Genomic DNA, 21429 nt, shown 5'->3' with positions numbered 1-21429 from the left:
TTTGTAATTCTTAAAGCCTTGATAAATGGGGAAGAATATGGTATTTTAAATGTTTATTGCCCTCTAGCTCATCCCCTTAAATTTTTGGTAGATGCTTTTTCTCAACTGATCAGTCTTGAGTCCTGGCATATCATTATAGGGGAGATTTTAACTGTCTCATGAATCCCACAGTAGACAGGTTGCCCAAAGGTCCCTCGATACCCTCTGTACAAACTAAACAATTAGTGGATCTGTGTGGGGAGTTAGGGTTGGTGGACTTCTGGAGGCGTCTTCACCCGACAGGCACGGATTTTACATTTTTCTCCAATTCGCACATATGTCACATCAGGATTGATTTTTTTCCTGAGGCCCCATGGCAACCCTGGATTTGGTGGCACCTTGTGCGATTGGTAATATTACCTCTTTGATCATGCTCCAGTGTACCTTATGGTTAAGATGAAGGGTGTTATAGTGGGTTCGAGGCACTGACGCATGGATCCCTCTACCCTCAAGGATAATAAGTTTGTGGAATATTCCTCAAGGGAATTTCGGGCATTCCTAGACATTAACTCAGGCTCAGTTGGTAGTCCATCCATCCTTTCGGAAACTGCCAAAGCCTATGCTAGGGGGTTAGTTATTTCCTATTCCGCCAGTAGGAAGGGGTAGAAGGGTGAGCAGCAACATCTTCTTGAAGCACAGTTGAAGGCAGCTGAGAAGGCTTTCTTTGACAGACCCTCATTAGTCAAACTACAGAGGATTACAGTTCTGCGGTCTGCATTAAACTCCGTGCTCACATAAACAGCAAAGAAGGAGGTGGTTTTTGCAAAGCTAAGGTTATATGTGCATGGTGACAGGCCAGGCAAATAGTTAGCATACCTTGCCAGGAAAAGGAGTGCCCCACAAGCCATTACGGTGATTAGGGGAGGGTCTGGGAACCTAACATGTGACTCCAAAAAGATTAATGTGGCGTTCCAGAGATTTTACTTGAGTTTATACCAATCTGAGGATTGTGAGGAGGGGCAGGCCAAAATGGAATCTTTTTTAAGGGTCGGAAGCTCCCGGGTGTGACTCCTGAACAAGAGTCCTTTCTCAATGCCCAATTATCAGAGCAAGAAGTACAGTAAGCTGTGAGGCAGCTTCAGAGTGGAAAGATGCCCGGTCCTGACTGACATCCCAGTGAATTCTAGAAGGAATTTATAAGTATACTGTCAGGTTCGATGCTCAATAAGTTTAATGATTCATACAGTCATGTTGTCTCCCACCATCTCTGAGAGAGGCCAATATTTGACTTATTCTTTAAAAAGGCAAGGACCTGGAAGTCTGTGGTTCATACAGGCCAATGTCACTCTTAAACGTGGACATTAAAATCTTCTCTAAGACTCTCGCATTAAGGCTGGAGACTGTGTTACCTTCTATTGTTAAAGAGGACCATATGGGCTTCATAAAGGGCGACAGATCCTCCAATAATGTTAGAAGGCTGCTTAATGTAATTCAAGTGTGTCAACAACAGTCAATACAGGGATTGGTGTTTTCTCTACATGCAGAGAAGGCTTTTGACTGACTTGAACGGCCATACCTTTTCTATACTCTAGATCGGTTTGGTCTGGGCGAAGTCTTCATGAGAGGGGTAAAAGTTCTCTACAGTGTACCTCTCATGGCGGTCATTACCAAATGGGTACAATCAAGCAATTTTAATATTTTTAGGGACAGCCGGCAGGGCTGTCGCCTTTCACCACTGTTTTTCATGTTGGTGATTGAACCATTGGTGGAGGCCATTCGTGGGGATCCTAATGTACCAGAAGTGGGATCAAACTTACATAAGATTTCATTGTACGTGGATGTTGTCCTACTTTTTTTGACAAATCCAGCAGTTTCAGTGCCTTGCCGATACAATGCATTCGTGCGTTTGAGGCTTTCTTGTGGTAGAAGATTAATTTTGCGAAATCAGAGGTTATGCCTACGAGTGATCATACAACAGTGTTAGGTCTTGAAGGCGAATATTGAGTCCTATTTAATTGGTCACAACGGGGTCTTGTGTATTTGGGCATATTCATTACTCCAGTTCTGGATCAGCTGTACAAAGCCAGTTTTGTTCAATTATTTGATCAAATTAAATAAGATCTTCAAAAATGGGAGGTGCATCTGGTCTTGTTGATTAGGTTGGATAGTGCTTATTAATATGAATGTTTTCCTCCGTTTGCTATACCCTACACAGATGCTCTCCCTGATTTTCATTGAGCAAACATTCAGGAGGCTGAACGGCTAGTTCTGCTCCTTTATTTGGCATTGTAAGCAGCCCCTCTTTAAATTAGTTAAACTGCAACTGCCTCACAGATTGGATTGAGTGGACCTTCTGGACATTAAAAATTACCAACAAAGCTCGCTTTTATCCTTCATGTGTGATTGGGCTTGTGGGGATCCTCTTTCAATATGGCTAGATATCGAAGCCTCCCAGACAAGATGCCCCCTTACTAGCTTGTTGTTTTTGGACAAAATGAGGACAGTTAGGGAATATTGCCACAACCCAAAGTATGGAGGGCAATTTGGCAGAGGGAAGGCAATAATTGGCAAAACATCTTTGTTTACACCTTTAGTGGATATGCCAGGTTTTCAACCGAGGATGATAGATTCAAGATTTAAATGTTGGGCAGTTAGGAGTATGTCTTCCATGGGCGATTTATTTGAGGGATATGTAATGATGTCCTTCGATCAGTTAGTACAGAAGTACGAATTATCTAATAGAGACCGCTTTCATTTTTTTCAAGTTAGAGATTTTATTTTTAAAAAACTACACTTTTGACTGATCCCTACAAATCCGACATAGAGAGGGGGGTGCTAAAGGTTAAGAGTACACTCTGCGTCAGTACTTTATATCATCATTTGGGGGTGCCCCCTCAGATGAGTTTGATCGACTCTGCAAGGTGTGGGAGAGAGAGCTGGGTGTTGAAGTTTCCTTAGAGGCATGGGAGGATATTTGGGAGAATGCAAGGAAGATATCAATTTGCAATAGGTCCCATGCTTTACAGTTGAAGATTCTCCACAGGGTCCACCTGGTTCCGGACTGTTTGTCAAAATTTAAACCAGGGGTATCTTCAGCATTTCCATGTGCAAGATCTGCATGGGCACTCTTACCCATTGTCTCTGGTCTTGTGATAGGCTTCAAAACATATTGGAGTGCTGTGGCGGGTGCAATGGAGAGCATTTTGGGTATAAGAGTCGAGAAGGACCCTATATCTCTCCTTCTGGGCCTGCCCACTGTATTCCCTGCAGACGAGCATAAGAAAAATCTTTTCAATATTCTCACATTCTGTGCAAGAAACAATCCCTTGCTAGGTTGGATATCCGAAAACCCCCTGTCGGATTGGCGGAAGATTATTATGGAGCATATTTCCTTGGATTTCCTCATAAATGTGGTACACCACAAAACTAAGAGCTTTTATAAGACATAGCAGCCCTTTTTTGGAATACCTTGATACAGATTTATCTGCCACACTAACAAGGGCTTTTTTATAGCCATAACGATTGTGTTTGATGAGTCCAATATCCAAGGAGGATAAACTGTGAATGTGTGAGTGTTTTGTTTGGCTGGGTTGAGTTATTGCTATGTATTAGTTTGTTGTTGCTTATTATTTATTTATTTAGTTAAATAGCCTGTTTGGGTTTTTTTAAATTCTATAATTTTCTATAAATGTTTATACATTTGTACATGAGGGTTGGTTGGGTTTTTTTTTATTGTGTTGCCTTTTTTGTATTGTTATGAATTGTATTGTTTTGTACTTGTTGTAATATTTAAAAATCTTTTTCCAATAAAAATATATTTATAAAAAAAGAAGAGAGCTCCAGGATTTTGTGTCAGTGAAGATACACCAATTTAATTACAGGTCAAGATGGTGTTTGGCTTGAAGGAGAACTTGAAGGGTAGTGGTGCTCCCATGCATCTACTGCACTTGTCCTTCTGGGTGATAAACATTATGGATCGTGAAGGTTCTGACAAAGGAGTTTTGGTGAGTTGCTGTTTTATATTTTACAGGTAGTACACACTGCTGACACTGTATGTTGTAAGTGGAGGGAATGAGCATTTAAGGTGGTGGATGGGATCCTATGGTAATATTTTGAAGGAGACCAAGGGAGTGTGAGAACCAACATTTAACCTTAAATCACTAAAACAGATTATGTGACTATTCACCTAATTGCCATGTGTGAAACTTTGCTGCATGTGGCCATGGTTCCAACCTTAGAAGAGGAGCAATATTTCAAAATTACTTAGTTAGCTGGAGTGTGCTTTGGAACCTTCTAGAGTTGTGAAAAATACTAGATAAAGGCAAGTCATTCTTTCTATGCTGTACTGCAAGTTTTTTTCTACATTTAAAAAAAAATCAAGCTCTGCTTCTGGATGGAGTTATAACCATCTGGCTTCCTGATTAGCACAGGGAATGCTTTGATCCATTTGGCGTGAGGGTTAGGGTGGAGAACATGGGGGTTCCTTTCTATATAAAATATTCGGTACGTTTTTAATGCTATGATCCTCGAGGAGCCAGCAGTTATGTCAGACTCAGCCCCAGCAGCTGTTCTAAGATCCTCTTTTGGTGGTCTGGCCCCTGGTGATGAACCTTCCTTAGATCTTTATGACGTTTGGTCTCACCCAGCCAGTTTGGAGTCTGACTCTACTCATTTATTGTCAATACAATGCGAGAGACAACATTCCTGAAATGCTAGGTTGAATAGAATGACACTAGATGTTCAGCAGAGAAATAGATCAAATGGCCCAAACAGTCCGTGCAAGCCAGCACAAGTAGCAGATGATGGACAGGGCTCAGTGATTCCACTACCGACAGAACAGATCCGAGTCTACAGTTCAGTGACATCTAAGTAGAGCATAGTGGTAGTCCATTAAGCAACACACTTAAAGATGCTCCACAAATGACCCAATCTTCAATGGTGTGAGAGCCCAGCATATTAGCGCACAAAAATAAGCTGAAGCACTTGTTACAATCTACAGAGATGCCTCTTTCAGGGGTCCTCAGTTTTCAGCCAGTCTTCAGCCAATTTGATTAACTCAAGCATCATATCAAGAAGCAGTTGAAGGTACTGGAAACTGCAAAGACAGCGTCCTGTCATCAGTACTGAGGACTTGTGCTCCAGAACTTAGTCAAGCTATTCTAACACTGCTATAACACAGGGATTTACCAGGTGATGTAGAAAATTGTCCCAGGTTTGTCCTGTACACAAAAAGAACAAATCCAACCTAGCCAATTACCAGCATATCAATCTGCTTTTATTCACTGAATAGAAGGTGTGATCAAAAGTGCTATCAATCAGCACTTGCTTAGCAACAAGCTCACACTGATTTTCAGTTTGGATTCCGCAGGGTCACTCAACAATTAACCTCATTACCGGCTTGGCTCAAACATGGACAAAAGAGCTAAATTCCAGAGGGGAAGAGAGAGTGATAGCGCTTGACATCAAGCCTGCATTTGACTGAGCATAGCATTGAGGAGCCTGACAAAATTAAGTCATTGGTAATTGGAGGGGAATCTCTCCATTGGTTATAGTCATATCTAGCACAGAAGAAAATGGTTATTGGTTGTGGTTCTAAGAAGTCAGTCATCTCAGCGCCAGGATATCTCTGCAAGAGTTCAAAGTAGTGTACTAGACACAACCATCTTCAGTTGCTTCATAAATGACCTTCATTCTTTCAGAAGGTCATAAGTAGGGTTAAGTAAGTAAGCAGGGATGACTGCACAATGTTCAGCACCATTCCTGATCCCTCAAATACTAATATAGTTCATGTTCAAATGTAGCAAGACCAGGACATATCAAGACTTGGACTGACAAGTGGCAAGTAACACTGGCAGCAGTTAAGTGCCAGGCAATGATCATCCTTAAACAAGAGAGCACTTGACTTGGATTAGTTTTCACATGTGGGCAATGCCAAAGGTAGGAACCATAAATACATTATAACAAAGCCACTGCTGAAGCCAATGGCCAAATCAGGAAACACTTCTTTTGCGAAAGAGGAGTGACAATGTGGATCTGGTTATCAAATGTACTGCTTTAGATACATCTCTGTTATTTATCTTAAGGAAAGCTGAATAAATACATGGGGAGAAAGGAATAGATCAGTAGGCTGGTAGGGCTAGATGAAGAAGAATAGGAGGAGATTTGTATGGAATATAAACATTGGGGCAGTCTAGCAGGGCTGAATAACCTGTTTCTGAGTTGTACATCTTATATATTTCAAAGAAATGGCAAAAAAAACCTTGTATTCAATGAACCTCTCTCACTCAAGTTCAATCTTCCTTTTCCACAGCACATTCTACTTTCCTATGTGTAATTCTCAAACGGCTGGATCTCTATCCCCATAATCTCTCTGAGCACTCAGTACCCACAAAAAGATGGAGGCTGCTTTCTCCAAACCCCATTGGTTGAAAAGCCTAATCTTCTTTCCTGATGATCTACCTGAGATCAGATATGAGAATCAGACACAGAGGAAAATCACACCTTCCTCTTCCATGTGCAACATTGCAGGCTGCAATTTTCCTGCATTGCACCTAACATTTCCTGAAACACACCAGCAATTTCCTCAAATGTATTTGTGATTTCCTGCAATGCTTCTGCAATGTCCTGCGAAGCATCTATATTTTCCTGCTTTATGCCAGAACCCTGTACAGCTTTGGTACATCTTTGTTCAAGTCATAGGGAATGCAAGTGCAAGCCAAAACTGAAATTTGTTTGATGTTTCTCAGGCTGCTGATCTGCCAGATTCAAGCAACCTCAGCTGCTGAAGATGAGAGGGGCTTGCCTTTAGCATTGCTGCAGCTCATGCCTTAATAAAAAAAATCTGTTGCCACTCTTCCTCAGCTGTTGACTACAAGCTCTCTGCAATAATCAGTAGCAAGGTATTTGATGAAAGTGCAAACCCAGTCCAGGAATGTATAGTTATATTTCATACTTTCCAGAAATCACTACTGCACTCTCTTCTACGTGTCAAAGTCCTTCAGCCTGCTCTCTGTTTTTCTAAATATCTTACCAATCCCTGAAGGCTTAACTCATTTCATTCCATTCTCAAATTTTTACCAGGGAATTTTACGCTCAAAATTTACGACTGTAAGTATTTCCAATCAATTTCTTTATAGCTAGAGTCATAGAAAAATATAGCACAGAAACGGATCCTTTGGTTGAACTCATCTATGCTGACCAGATATCTAGTCCCATTTGACAGCACTTGGCCGATATCCCTCTAAATCTTTCCTATTCATATACACATCCAGGTGCCTTTTGAATACTGCTATTGTACCAGCCACCTCCATTTTCTCTGGCAGTTCATTCCATACATGCACAACCTTCCACATGGAAACCCTCCACAACCCATCCTTTAGGCCCCTTTTAAATATTTCTCCTCCAACCTTAAATCTATGCCGTCTTATCCTATCCATGCCCCTCATGACTTTCTAAACCTCTATAAGCCTCAGCCTCTGACGCTCCAGGGAAAAACAGCCCCAGCCTTTGTAAATCTTTTCTGTACACTTGCAGATTTTCAAAACATCCTTCCTATAACAGGAAGACCAGAATTGCAAGCTGTTTTCCAATAGTGGCCTAACCAATGCCGAAACATGACCTCCCAACTCCTATACTTAATGCACTGACTTATAAAGGCATCTATAAGCACTGCTGCCTCAGCGCCAGGGACCCGGGTTTGATTCCAGCCTTGGGCAATTGTCTGTGTGGAGTTTGCACGTTCTCCCTGTGCCTGCATGGGTTTCCTCCGGGTGCTCTAGTTTCCTCCCACAGTCCAAAGGATGTGCAGGTTAGGTGAATTAGTCACGCTAGATTGCCCATAGTGTTCACAGATGTGTAAACTATGTGCTTTCGTCAGGGGAAATATAAGAGTAATAATGTAGGGGAATGAGTCTTAGTCGGTTACTCTTCAGAGGGCCAGTGTAGACTTGTTAGGTGAAATGGCGATTGTAGTGATTTTATTATTAATTTCCATTAAATACTAAATGCCTTCTTCACTATCCTATCTACCTGTGACTCCACTTTCAATGAACTATAAGCCGGCACTCCAACATTCACTTGTTGAGCCACACTCCCCAGGACTTCCCATTAAGTGTATAAGTTCTGGCCTGATTTGCCTTTCCAAAATGTACCACTTCACATTTATCTAAATTAAACTTCATCTGGCACTCCTCAGCCCACTGACCCATCTGGTCGAGATCCCGTTGTACTCTGAGGCAACCTTCTTCACTGTACACTACTCTTCCAATTTTGGTGTCATCTGAAAACTTATCTAACTAGACCTGCTATGTTCACATCCAAATCATTTACATAAATGATGAAAAGCAATGGAGCGAGCACCGATCCTTGTGGCGCAGCACTGGTCACAGGCCTCTAGTCTGAAATGCAACCCTCCACCACCACCCTCTGTCTTCTACCTTCAAGCCAGTTCTGTATCCAAATGGCTAGTTCTCCCTGTATTCCATGAGATCTAACCTTGCTAACCAGTCTACCATGAGGAACACCTGACTGAAGTCCATATAGATCACGTCCACTGCTCTGTCCTCATCAATCCTCCTTGTTACTTCTTCAAAAAACTCAATAAAGTTCGTGAGACATGGGTTTCCATGCACAAAGCCATGTTGACTATCCCTAATTAGTCCTTGCCTTTCCAAATAAATGTACATCCTGCCCTTCAGGATTCCCTCCAACAACTTGCCCACCGCTGACATCAGGCTCACTGGTCTATAGTTCCCTGGCTTGTCCTTACCAACTTTCTTATATAGCTGCACCACATTAGCCAACTTCCAGTCTTCCAGCACCTCACTTGTGGCTATTGATGATACAAATATCTCAGCAAGAGGCCTAGCAATCACTTCCCTAGCTTCCCACAGAGTTCTAGGGTACACCTGATCAAGTCCCATGGACTTATCCACCTATATGGACATTTTTCAAGGTGGTGCTATGTATTTCTCCATGTTCTTTATCTTCCAAATCCTTCACCACAGTAAGCATTGATGAAAATATTGGTTTAGTATCACCCCACCTCCTGTGGTTCTACACATAGGCAGCCTTACTGATCATTAAGGGACCCTATTCCCCCCCTAGTTACTCTTTTGTCCTTAATGAATTCATAGTATCCCTTTGGATCCTCCTTAACCCTATTTTCTGAAGGAATGTCCCCTTTGTGCCCTCCTAATTTCCCTCTTAAGTACACTCCTACTATTTTTATACTCTTCTAGGAAATCACTATTCCTGCCGTATTTACCTGATATATGCTTTCTTCCTATTCTTGACCAAAACCTCAATTTCTCTAGTCATCCAGCATTCCCTGCACCTACCAGCTTTGCCCTTCACCCTAATGGGAAGGTACTGTCTCTGGATTCTCATTTTTGAAGGCTTACGATTTTCCAGTCATCCCTTTACCTATGAACATCTGCCCCTAATCAACTTAAAATGTTCTTGCCTAACGGTGCCAAATTGGCCTTTCTCTAATTTAGAACTTCAACTTTTAGATGTGGTCTATCCTTTTCCATCACTACTTTGAAACAAATAGAATTTTGGTCAATGACCCCAAAGTGCTCCCCCACTGACATCTCAGTCACCTGCCCTGCCTTATTTCCCAAGAGTAGGGCAAGTCTTGCACCTTCTCTAGTAGGGACATCCACATACGGAATTGGAAACTTTTCTTGTACACACATAATAAATTCCTCTCCAACCTTCCTTAACACTATGGCAGTCCCAGTCTATGTTTGGAAAGTTAAAATCCCCGACCATAATCATCCTATTATTCTTACAGGTAACTGAGACCTCCTTACAAATTTGTTTCTCAATTTCCCGCTGACTATTGTGGGAGGGTCTATAGTACAATCCCAATAAGGTGATCATCCCTTTCTTATTTCTCAGTTCCACCCAAATAACTTCCCTGGATGCACTGTCAGGAACATCCTCCCTCAATACAACGGAAATGTTATCCCTAAGCAAAAACACCACTCCCGCTCCTCTCTTGCCCCCCTTTCAATTCTTAATATACCATCTATACCCTGGAACATTAAGCTGCCAGTCCTGTCCATCCCTGAGCCACGTAATTGCTGTGATATCCCAGTTCCATGTTCCTAACCATGCCCGAGATCATCTGCCTTACCCGTTAGGCCTCTTGCATTGAAATAAATGTAGTTTAATTTATCAGTCCTACCTCATTTTCTGTTTTGTTCCTGCCTGCTCTGTTTGTTTGACTTACTCTTTTTCCCAATTGTACCAGTCTTCGTTTGTTCTCTTTCCTCACAATCTAACCTCCACCCCACACCCACCTTACTAGTTTAAATCCTCCCGAGCAACTCTAGCAAATCTCCCTGCCAGTATATTAGACCCCTTTCAATTCAGATGCAACCCGACCTTCTTATACAGGCCGCTTCTAGAGTCATAGAGATGTACAGCATGGAAACAGACCCTTCGGTCCAACCCGTCCATGCCGACCAGATATCCCAACCCAATCTAGTTCCACCTGCCAGCACCCGGCCCATATCCCCCCAAACACTTCCTATTCATATACCCATCCAAATGCCTCTTAAATGTGCAATTGTACCAGCCTCCACCACATCCTCTGGCAGCTCATTCCATACACGTACCACCCACTGCATGAAAAAGTTGCCCCTTAGGTCTCTTTTATATCCTTCCCCTCTCACCCTAAACCTATGCCCTCTAGTTCTGGACTCCCCGACCCCAGGGAAAAGACTGCCTATTTATCCTATCCATGCCCCTCATAATTTTGTAAACCTCTATAAGGTCACCCCTCAGCCTCTGACGCTCCAGGGAAAACAGCCCCACCCTGTTCAGCCTCTCCCTGTAGCTCAGATCCTCCAACCCTGGCAACATCCTTGTAAATCTTTTCTGAACCCTTTCAAGTTTCACAACATCTTTCTTGAAGGAGACCAGAAATGCACACAATATTCCAACAGTGGCCTAACCAATGTCCTGTACAGCCGCAACATGACCTCCCAACTCCTGTGCTCAATACTCTGACCAATAAAGGAAAGCATACCAAACGCCTTCTTCACTATCCTATCTACCTGCGACTCCACTTTCAAGGAGCTATGAACCTGCACTCCAAGGTCCCTTTGTTCAGCAACACACCCCAGGACCTTACCATTAAGTGTATAATGGATTCCTGATGAAGGGCTTTTGCCCGAAACGTCGATTTCGCTGCTCATTGGATGCTGCCTGAACTGCTGTGCTCTTCCAGCACCACTAATCCAGTATTTGCTTTCCAGCATCTGCAGTTATTGTTTTTACCTCATTAAGTGTATAAGTCCTGCTAAGATTTGCTTTCCCAAAATGCAGCACCTCGCATTTCTCTGAATTAAACTCCATCTGCCACTTCTCAGCCCATTGGCCCATCTGGTCCAGATCCTGTTGTAATCTGAGGTAACCCTCTTCGCTGTCCACTACACCTCCAATTTTGGTGTCATCTACCAGACGAGATTCCAATGATCCAAAACTGTGCACCAGCTCCTCAGCCATGCATTCATCTGCTCTATCTTTCTATTCCTCCCCTCACTAGCTTGAGACGCTGGGAATAATCCAGATATTACTACCCTCAAGGACTTCCTTTTTAAATTCCTGCCTACCTTCCTCATAATCTCATCTTTTTTTCTTCCTATGTCATTAATTCCTGCTGGTCCCTCTCCCCCTTTGAGAACGTTCTGCGCCCTCTCTGAGGTATCCTTGATCCTGGCATCAGGGAGGCAACACACCATTCTGATGTCTCACTGTCGGCCACAGAATTGTCAGTCTGTGCCTCGGAATAGAGAGTCCCTTATCACAATCAATCACTTGGAACCTCATTATATTACAGCCAGTCTCAGTACCAGAAACTTGGCTGCCAGTGCTCTATTCCTGAGACTCCCTCACCTCCCACAATTATCCAAAGCAGTATAGTTGTTTGAGATGGGGATAGCCATAGGGGAATCCTGCACAGCCGACTCCCACAGCTACCTAGATTACACCTCTTCCCACCCTACCTCCTGCAAAAATGCCATCCCGTATTCCCAATTCCTCCGCCTCCACTGTATCTGCTCCCAGGAGGACCAGTTCCACCACAGAACACACCAGATGGCCTCCTTCTTTCGAGACCGCAATTTCCCTTCCCACGTGGTTAAAGATGCCCTCCAACGCATCTCGTCCACATCCCGCACCTCCGCCCTCAGACCCCACCCCTCCAACCGTAACAAGGACAGAACGCCCCTGGTGCTCACCTTCCACCCTACCAACCTTCGCATAAACCAAATCATCCACCGACATTTCCGCCACCTCCAAATAGATCCCACCACCAGGGATATATTTCCCTCCCCACCCCTTTCCGCCTTCTGCAAAGACCGTTCCCTCCGCAACTACCTGGTCAGGTCCATGTCCCATACAACACACCCTCCCATCCTGGCAACTTCCCCTGCCACCACAGGAATTGCAAAACCTGCGCTCACACCTCCTCCCTCACCTCCATCCAAGGCCCTAAAGGAGCCTTCCACATCCATCAAAGTTTTACCTGCATATTCACCAATATCATTTATTGTATCCATTGCTCCCGATGCGGTCTCCTCTACATTGGGGAAACTGGACACCTCCTAGCAGAGCGCTTTAGGGAACATCTCTGGGACACCCACACCAATCAACCACACCGCCCTGTGGTCCAACATTTCAACTCCCCGTCCCACTCTGCTGAGGACATGGAGGTCCTGGGCCTCCTTCACTGCCGCTCCCTCACCACCAGACGCCTGGAGGAAGAACGCCTCATCTTCTGCCTCGGAACACTTCAACCCCAGGGCATCAATGTGGACTTCAACAGTTTCCTTATTTCCCCTTCCCCCACCTCACCCCAGTTCCAAACTTCCAGCTCAGCACTGTCCCCATGACTTGTCCTACCTGCCTATCTTCTTTTCCACCTATCCACTCCACCCTCCCCCCCCGACCTATCATCTTCATCCCCTCCCCCACTCGCCTATTGTACTCTATGCTACTTTCTCCCCACCTCCACCCTCCTCTCACTTATCTCTCCACCCTTCAGGCTCTCTGCCTGCATTCCTGATGAAGGGCTTTTGCCCGAAACGTCGATTTTACTGCTCCTCAGATGCTACCTGAACTGCTGTGCTTTTCCAGCACCACTCTAATCTAGAATCTGGTTTCCAGCATCTGTAGTCATTGTTTTTACTTAATCCTGCACAACCTGCCTCCCTCTCCTAGAGCACATCCATCAACCTGACTGTATCTTTGATTTATCTCCTTCCCTACATCTGTCATCCATCACACCCCCTAGCTCTTGTAAATTCCTCATCGCCTCTAACTGCCACTCCAACCAATCCATGTGATTCAATTGGATTTGCACCCAAACACTTACTACAGACATAATCATCAGTAAGATGGAAATTCTCCCTAATCTCCCATATCCAACAAGAAAAGCACATCAGTTTACTAAAGGCCATCTTTACACCTCAACAATCTACTGACCTACATAACACAGCACAGTTTTAGTGCTCTAAAAACTCTGCTCCAGGCTAATTTAGTACCTATGTTTTCATATTTTTAAAGTTTAATCAAGAAACAGATCTCAATAACAACATATAATCAAAGAAGAAAAAACACTCCACTCACTATTGTAGATTTACAAAAGAAAACCAGTAAGATTACACTTTAAAAAGCCACTTAGCTGCTCCCCTGTTATGAGCTCCCACACACAGGTTTCTCCAAGGTCAGCTGTGAATTTCACTGTTTGTTTAGATTCTTAGACCAAACTCCATTGTTCAGAGATATTTGACAGCAGATGTGCAGGTTATTGCTGGGTCAGACAGCAATGTAAATTTCTTTCTCCATTTGAATCACTGCCCTTTATCTTTCTTCCTCCTTTAATATTTTTCCCCAAAAGTTCCAAAACAATACACACATTATAAAACATTAATTTCTGCTCCTAGAATTCAAGGAAGTCAGTTCCAACACTGAAAATACCTCAAAAAAGGAGCAGTTTTTGCAACTACCATTTTTTCCAGTCCTCAAATTTGGATTACCCAGAACCCTCTGCTCACCTTTCTTTTGGTCATTGGCTACATTTCAGAGAAGACTTTGGGGGTCTTTACAGAGAGATGTGAGGCTGATTGTATTAAATAACCTGTATAACACAGCTGGGGATGTGGCTAATTCTAAAATGAATTGTCTGAAAAGTAAATTAGATGCAGACTGCCTGTAATTAAAATAATGCTGTTTTACTCAGTGACCGGTAGAGCTCCTGCGCCATTGAGACATTTCTGATACAATAATGTTGAAATATAACTGTCTGAATGGGGTAGAGTATTCAGGATATGGATACACAAATCACTAAAAGTAGCAAAATATATTAACAAGTCCACAAGACACAGTTTGACCAATGTCAAGATTTTTTAATCCCTTCATGGGATGTGGGCATCACTGAATAGGCTGGTATTTATTGTCTATCCCTGGTTGCTGTTGAGAAGTTGATGTTGAGTTGCCTTCTTGAAATGCTGCAGTCTTTGTGCTGCACGTAGATCCACAATGCCAGTAGGGAGGGAGATCCAGGATTTTGACCCAGCAACACTGAAGGAAAGGAGACATATTTCCAAGTCAGGATGGTGAGTGGTTTGGAGGGAAAGTTGCAGCTATTGTCCATCCCATGTATCTGGCGCTTTTGTCCTTCTAGATGGCAGTTGCTGTGGATTAAGTACTCATGGTCAATTTCTGCAGTGCATCTTCTACATGATACACATTGTTGCTACTGAATGTCAGTGATGCAGGGAGTGAATGTTTGTGGATATGGTGCCAATCAAGCATATCTTTTGTCCTGGAATATGTCAAGCATTTTGACTATTGTTGAAGGGGCACTCATCTAGGCAAGTGAGGAGTATTCCACACACTCCTGGCTTGTGCCTTGTAGATAGTGGACAGGCGTTTGGGGAGTCAGGAGATGAGTTAGTAGCTGCAGGATTCCTCACCTCTGACCTGCTCTTGTAGCCATAGCATTTATATAGCTGGACCAGTTTCTGATCAATGGTAACTCCCAAGATGCTGATAGTGGGTAAATTAGTTGGTTGCTATCATACAAGATGGAAATGCCAAAGTTTCTGTATTACCTTCTGCAAACTCTTAACACCTCAAGGCATTTCATAGACAATTAAGCATTTTTGAAGTTTAGTTACTTTGATGGAATTTGGTGTCTGAACAATTCAGTTTTGGGGAGGTTTGATTGACGAGTATTTTTTTCTCCCACCCAGTATGTTTGTAATCAAGGATATTTGAGGGGAAAAGACAATAGCTAAGTGTTAACAAGACAACTGGCTTTTCCATTTCCACTTTCTTTAATATAAAATATTCCTGGTTTTCTAAATGGAGAGTAACATGTAAGATTATATTATATTCTTTACATTCCCAATGCATTGAGGTTTGTTCAAATATGTATTTTATACATTTTAACCCAAACTAAGTGACAGACCAATTCTACATGTCAGTGCATTTGAATAAGCATTGCACAGGGCATGGAGGTTAAAACATTCCTACCGTGACAAGATAACAATCCTAAGATGTACATTCCCCTCGTCAGTGACTTCTCTTAGTCACAAGGAACAAGTGTTTTCTCAGCATTGTCAAGCTCTTCCAGGATGATGCATCCATGTGGGAAAGATTATACTGACAGTCCAGCATTCCTCTGTGACTTTGTGGGTGGCACAGTGGTTAGCACTGCTGCCTCACAGCGCCAGAGACCTGGGTTCAATTCCCGCCTCAGGTGACTCTCTGTGTGGAGTTTGCACATTCTCCCCGTGTCTGCGTGGGTTTGTTCCGGTTTCCTCCCACACTCCAAAGATGTGCAGGTCAGGTGAATTGGCCATGCTAAATTGCCCGTAGTGTTAGGTAAGGGGTAGATGTAGGGGTATGGGTGGGTTGCGCTTCGGCGGGGCGGTGTGGACTTGTTGGGCCGAAGGGCCTGTTTCCACACTGTAAGTAATCTAATCTAAACTAAATGGATATGTCTGCCAACACTAATCCTGACAGTTATGTCTCTTCTCCAAATGCACTCATGAATTTATGTACTCTGGAATCAGTTGCCGATGTGACCCACCAGAGGGACCTCGATAAAGGGGAGGCCAGCAAATTCACAAAGACGGTCATGTGGCCGATACCTGCCATTAGGAAACGTGAACTCCATGGAGTCAGAGGCAGGAATGAGCTCTACACAGGCAACCAGCCGGTTGGCAAATTAAATTCATTATTGAGCCTGTTAAAATGCCATTATTCCTGAGCCCACCTTGACTTAGGAATGGCTCAGTGATTCTTTTGAGCTCACATGGGTCTCTTGAGTGACCTGAAAATTCCCTAACAAATTCCGACTGGCTGAGTTTTTCCAATATTTTCTATTTCTGTTTCAAATTTCCAGCATTGTGATATTTTGTTTTTGGATGTTAGCTAGTCCTCACGCAGCATCAGACTTTGCTATTTATCTATAAACTGGGTAGAAATATACACACATTAGGCATATTTATGAATGGGACCTGCTATAATCCTGAATTCATCAATAATATTTGCAACGTGGCTGTGTTATGAGTATGTAGTGATGGAGGAAACTGGCATCGAAAGGAGGTACCCATTGAAAGCCACCCAGCTGCTCTTTTGCAGCACCAGCCCTCACCCCCTCCAACCCCAGCCTAAGTACTCACCTCCTGCCCATGAACCCCCAGCGCTCATCTGTTTCCAGGGATCTAACCTGGTTGAAAGCCTCAGAGCATAACCAAAACAGCCAATGCTTTCTAATGATAACTGCCAGTCTCTGATGGACTGGCAGTTCTCAGCAAGTCAGATTTCCAACCTACTGAGGGAATTAATTCTATGGGAGGTCTGACATTGCGCACCTAAGTTTTGGTTTACCACTTCAATAGCCGGGGCACCCTTTGGAAAGATGATCAAGTTTTCCCGGTAGTCTCATCAGTGCAATGAACCCGAGTTACTCCTCTAAATTTTGACTGTTTCCTGCAAAGTGTGAATTATATATATTGCAAATATCATAACTAGTGGCAACTGAGTTATTTATGCTTGAAAAGCTTTAGTGATTAACTTGTTAACATTTCTGCAGCCATGTTGATTTCTGTCAAGTCATAATATTTGGGAGAGATTTCCTGGAGAGAAATGGGGTTTGTTAGAGTTTACGTGTATCAAAGTAAACAGAGTAAGGCATAAGCTTTCAGATAGAATATTCTGGAATTATTTCTTCAGGCTTGAGGAAACATCCATGGCTTGGAAGAAAGTTTTTTTAGTTTTAGTTGGCAGTTTGCTGAAGACTTGGCTGAAACTGGCTGAGTAAACCAAGTATTCCTGAGAAATGAGGTTGTTTTAGTCCTGTTATGAAAGAGCTTAAGCAGTGTAAAGAGTTTACTTTAAAAGTTAAAGGCCATTGGTGTTTGGGTAAAGACCTGAATTTGAAGCTGAGCAAGTCAAAAATCAGTTGTGTGTAAACTCTCGGAAGACACTAACAGATTCTCTAGATGGGAAATGGAAGCAATAATTAAACTAAGCCCAATAGATGTGACTGTGAATAAAATTCTGTCTAGTTTGAGTACTTTACAGGAGTGTTGCTGGGAGTACTGGGATTGTGTTTAACCTTGTGTTCTGAAATCTTTAAAGTTATGTAATAAATAGATAGTTTGGTCTGTTCTATTTTATTTTCATTTCTTTTTCATAATAAACTTTTGTTTTTTTGCTAAACGTAAATCCACAGTGTTACATTTTTGTGTTTCACTAAGCTATTGCCGCATTAAAGCCAAAATAAACAAAATATGATCTATCAAGCCAGATTTCAGTCTAGAATCTAACTTTTCTGGTAATAAATGCTGGATTCATACATTACTTAATGAGAAGTACTTGCTCTCTCTCACCTGTGCTGCCCTAACGCAGCTGGCTGCTGTCTCCTGTCTTCACTGCTGACTTCGACCCTCACTACCTGACTCACCATTACGCTCAGGCAATGGGTCAACAAGTGAAGCAGTAGGTGAGGCAACAAGGACTCTTGTTTATGGTTCAATGGTAAATTTCAGGGACACCTTTGCATGAATATAGTGTGATAATTTTACTAACATCCCCCTACTGACCAGTCAATTCTGCTATACCATAATATCTGTTGAGCTCAGAGAGCTGGTGCTCAGGAATTTGACTGTAATGTTGTGTTGCATGTGTTTGGCCGCAAAGCAGCTGATTACAAATTGAAAGTAAGCGTTCAAATGAGGCTAATGTTTTGATAGATGCAGACTAGCAACAGTAACACCAATAACTACATTTGCTGATTATGCATTAAACTGGTGTCAATGATCAGTTGTCCATTTCAGAAACTGATCCAAAATGAAATTAGACAGTTTTTGGAATGGGTATTTGATTAATAGTTCTGTTTTCAAACCCACCCTTATTGTCTTCTGGAAAGTGCCATTTTGTTTTGCAATTTTTAGAGGCAATTCTTATTTTATTTGCATTGAAGCTGTTTGTTTTTCACCATGAGATCAATTTGCATCTCTGCCAACCATAGACTGACAGGAAAGAGCCAGCAATAACAATGGTCTTCCTCAGTCCATCAAAGTAGAACAAATTGAACGTAATCTATACAGGGAATGAGTTATCATTGCTGATCACCACAGTCACAATGAAAGAAGTAAAGCCCCCAGAAGTACAGGCTTGTTTTGTCTTCACCCCAGAGTCCGTCTGGGTTCTGTGCCAATATACTTCAATGCACACATGCGACAGACAACAGCCTCCTGCCTGGGTAGGCTGCAGTTAACAAACAGACACTTTGTACAGAGCCAGACCTGAGGTCGCAAGATGTAAGTTGAGAAAGAAATTGATATAGTGGCTTTTTACTCAAATCTGTTCAATATAAGACACTTTGTTTGCAAACAGTTCAGAAGCAGAGAATGCTCTGAATGGAATTAAGATACCGTGAATGACATTACACTGGCTCCCTGTTTGGTTAAGTATAAGTGGGTGTCTATCTTGAGTTCCTATGTACAACACACAAACACACACACACACACAAAGATAACTCTGGTGTGTACATAACATTTAGATGGAGAATTAAACCATCTAGACAGGAATCATATCCTGTTTGTATGCCTGTTGTGCCCACTTGGCACAGATGGGTGAATACTGACTCACAAACAAAATCAGAAATTGCTGAAAACATGGCTTTCTGAGTTCTGAAGAAGGACCACTTGACCTGAAATATTAACTCTGCTTTCTCTCCACAAATGCTGCCAGATCTGCTGAGCTTTTCAAGCAAATTTCTGATTTTGCTTCTGATTTCCAGCATTCACAGTTATAGACTCTTAATGACATACTACACAGAAACAGACCCTTCGGTCCAATCAGTACATGCCCAACATAATGCCAAACTAAAGCATGGGTTTCCTCCGGGTGCTGCGGTTTCCACCCACAATCCAAAGACATGCAGGTTATGTGAGTTGGCCATGCTAAATTGCCCATAGTATTCAAGGATGTGTAGGTTAGGTGCATTAGTCAGGGGTAAATGGGTCTGGGTGGGTTACTCTTCAGAAGGTTGGTGTGGACTTGTTGGGCCGAACGGCCTGTTTCCACACTGAAGGGATTGTAATTCTAATTCTTAAACTAGACCCACCTGCCTGCTCCTGGCACATATCCCTCCAAGCTTTCCCATTCATGTACTTACCTAAGTGCCTTTTAAAAATTGTAACTGCACCCTCATCCACCGCTTCCTCAGAAAGTTCATTCCACACATGAACCACCCGCTATGTAAAAAATTTGAAGCTTATGTCTTTTTTAAAATCTCTCTCCTCTCACCTTAAAAATATGCCCCCTAATCTTGAAATCCCCCAGACTAGGGAGAAGACACTTACCATTAACTCTATCTATACCCCTCACATAAACCCCTCATGATTTTATAAATCTCTATATAATCACCTCTTAACGTCTTATGCTTCAATGAAAAATGTCCCAGCCCAGCTAGCCTTTCTTAATAACTCAAACCTTCCATAAAGTGGAGTCGCAGGTAAATAGGATAGTGAAGAAGGCGTTTGGTATGTTTTCCTTTATTGGTCAGAGTATTGAGTACAGGAGTTGGGAGGTCATGTTGCGGCTGTACAGGACATTGGTTAGGCCACTTTTGGAATATTGCGTGCAATTCTGGTCTCCTTCGTATCAGAAAGATGTTGTGAAACTTGAAAGGGTTCAGAAAAGATTTACAAGGATGTTGCCAGGTTTGGAGGATTTGAGCTATAGGGAGAGGCTGAACAGGCTGGGGCTGTTTTCCCTGGAGCGTCGGAGGCTGAGGGGTGACCTTATAGAGATTTACAAAATTATGAGGGGCATGGATAGGATAAATAGACAAAGTCTTTTCACTGGGGTTGGGGAGTCCAGAACTAGAGGGCATAGGTTTAGGGTGAGAGGAGAAAGATAGAAAAGAGACCGACAGAGCAACCTTTTCACACAGAGAGTGGTATGTCTATGGAATGAGCTGCCAGAGGAAGTGGTGGAAGCTGGTACAATTGCAACATTTAAGAGGCATTTGGATTGGTACATAAATAGGGAGGGTTTGGAGGGATATGGGCAGGGAACCGGCAGGTGGGACTAGATTGGGTTGGGATATCTGGTCGGCATGGACAGGTTGGACCGAAGGGTCTGTTTCCATGCTGTACATCTCTATGAATCTACCCAGCTACATTCTAGTAAGTCTCTCTGAACTCTCTCTAGCTTAATAATATCTTTCCTATAACAGGGCAACCAGGACCGGTCACAGTACTCTAGAAGAGGCCTCATCAATGTCCTGTACAACCTCAACATGACTTCCTAACTCCTATACTCAAAAGAATAAGCAATGAATGCACGTGTGTCAAATGCCTTTTTAACCACCCTGTCAATATGTGACACAAACTTCAAAGAATTATGTACCTGCACCCTTAAGTTTCTCTGTTCTACAACACTACCCAAGGCCCAACCATTAATTGTATACGTCCTGTCCATGTTTGTTATATCAAAATGCAATACCTCGCATCTATCCAGATTGAACTCCATCTGCCATTTTTCAGCTCATTGGCCCATTTGACCAAGATCCCTTTGTAACCTTGAGAAACTTTTCTTCACTGTCTGCTGTGCCACCAATTTTGGTTTGTCCCCAAACTTATTAACCATGCCTTTCTGTATTCTCATCCAAATCATTCATATAAATGACAAACAAAAGTGGACCCAGAACCAATCCCCGTGGAACATCGCTGGTGTCATGTCTCAAGATTGAAAAGCAACTTACTACCACCACTCTCTGCCCCTTGCCATTAAGTCTTTTTTTTGTTTGGTGAATACTGGTTCCTCAAAAAATCCTTCCAGTCTGCCCTGGTCTCAAATCCTGGATTATTCACTAAATTAACCTATCCTTATCTCACAAAACACCACTTT

The 21429-nt window shown here is 42.7% G+C and overlaps 1 long non-coding RNA gene across 1 annotated transcript in view; it reads left to right on the top strand.

Moving 5' to 3' along the window:
• Window positions 1–21429, top strand: part of LOC140477251 (uncharacterized) — a 45973-nt gene that overhangs the window by 10548 nt on the left and 13996 nt on the right. The window contains exon 2 of the long non-coding RNA XR_011960688.1: window positions 3861–3983. This is a non-coding gene — a long non-coding RNA (uncharacterized lncRNA). The remainder of the gene's footprint in view (window positions 1–3860; window positions 3984–21429) is intronic.

Source organism: Chiloscyllium punctatum, chromosome 5 (assembly GCF_047496795.1).
Source record: "Chiloscyllium punctatum isolate Juve2018m chromosome 5, sChiPun1.3, whole genome shotgun sequence".
Taxonomy (NCBI): domain Eukaryota; kingdom Metazoa; phylum Chordata; class Chondrichthyes; order Orectolobiformes; family Hemiscylliidae; genus Chiloscyllium; species Chiloscyllium punctatum.
Note: the sequence above shows the minus strand (reverse complement) of the source record. Positions and strands in the feature narration are given on the sequence as shown.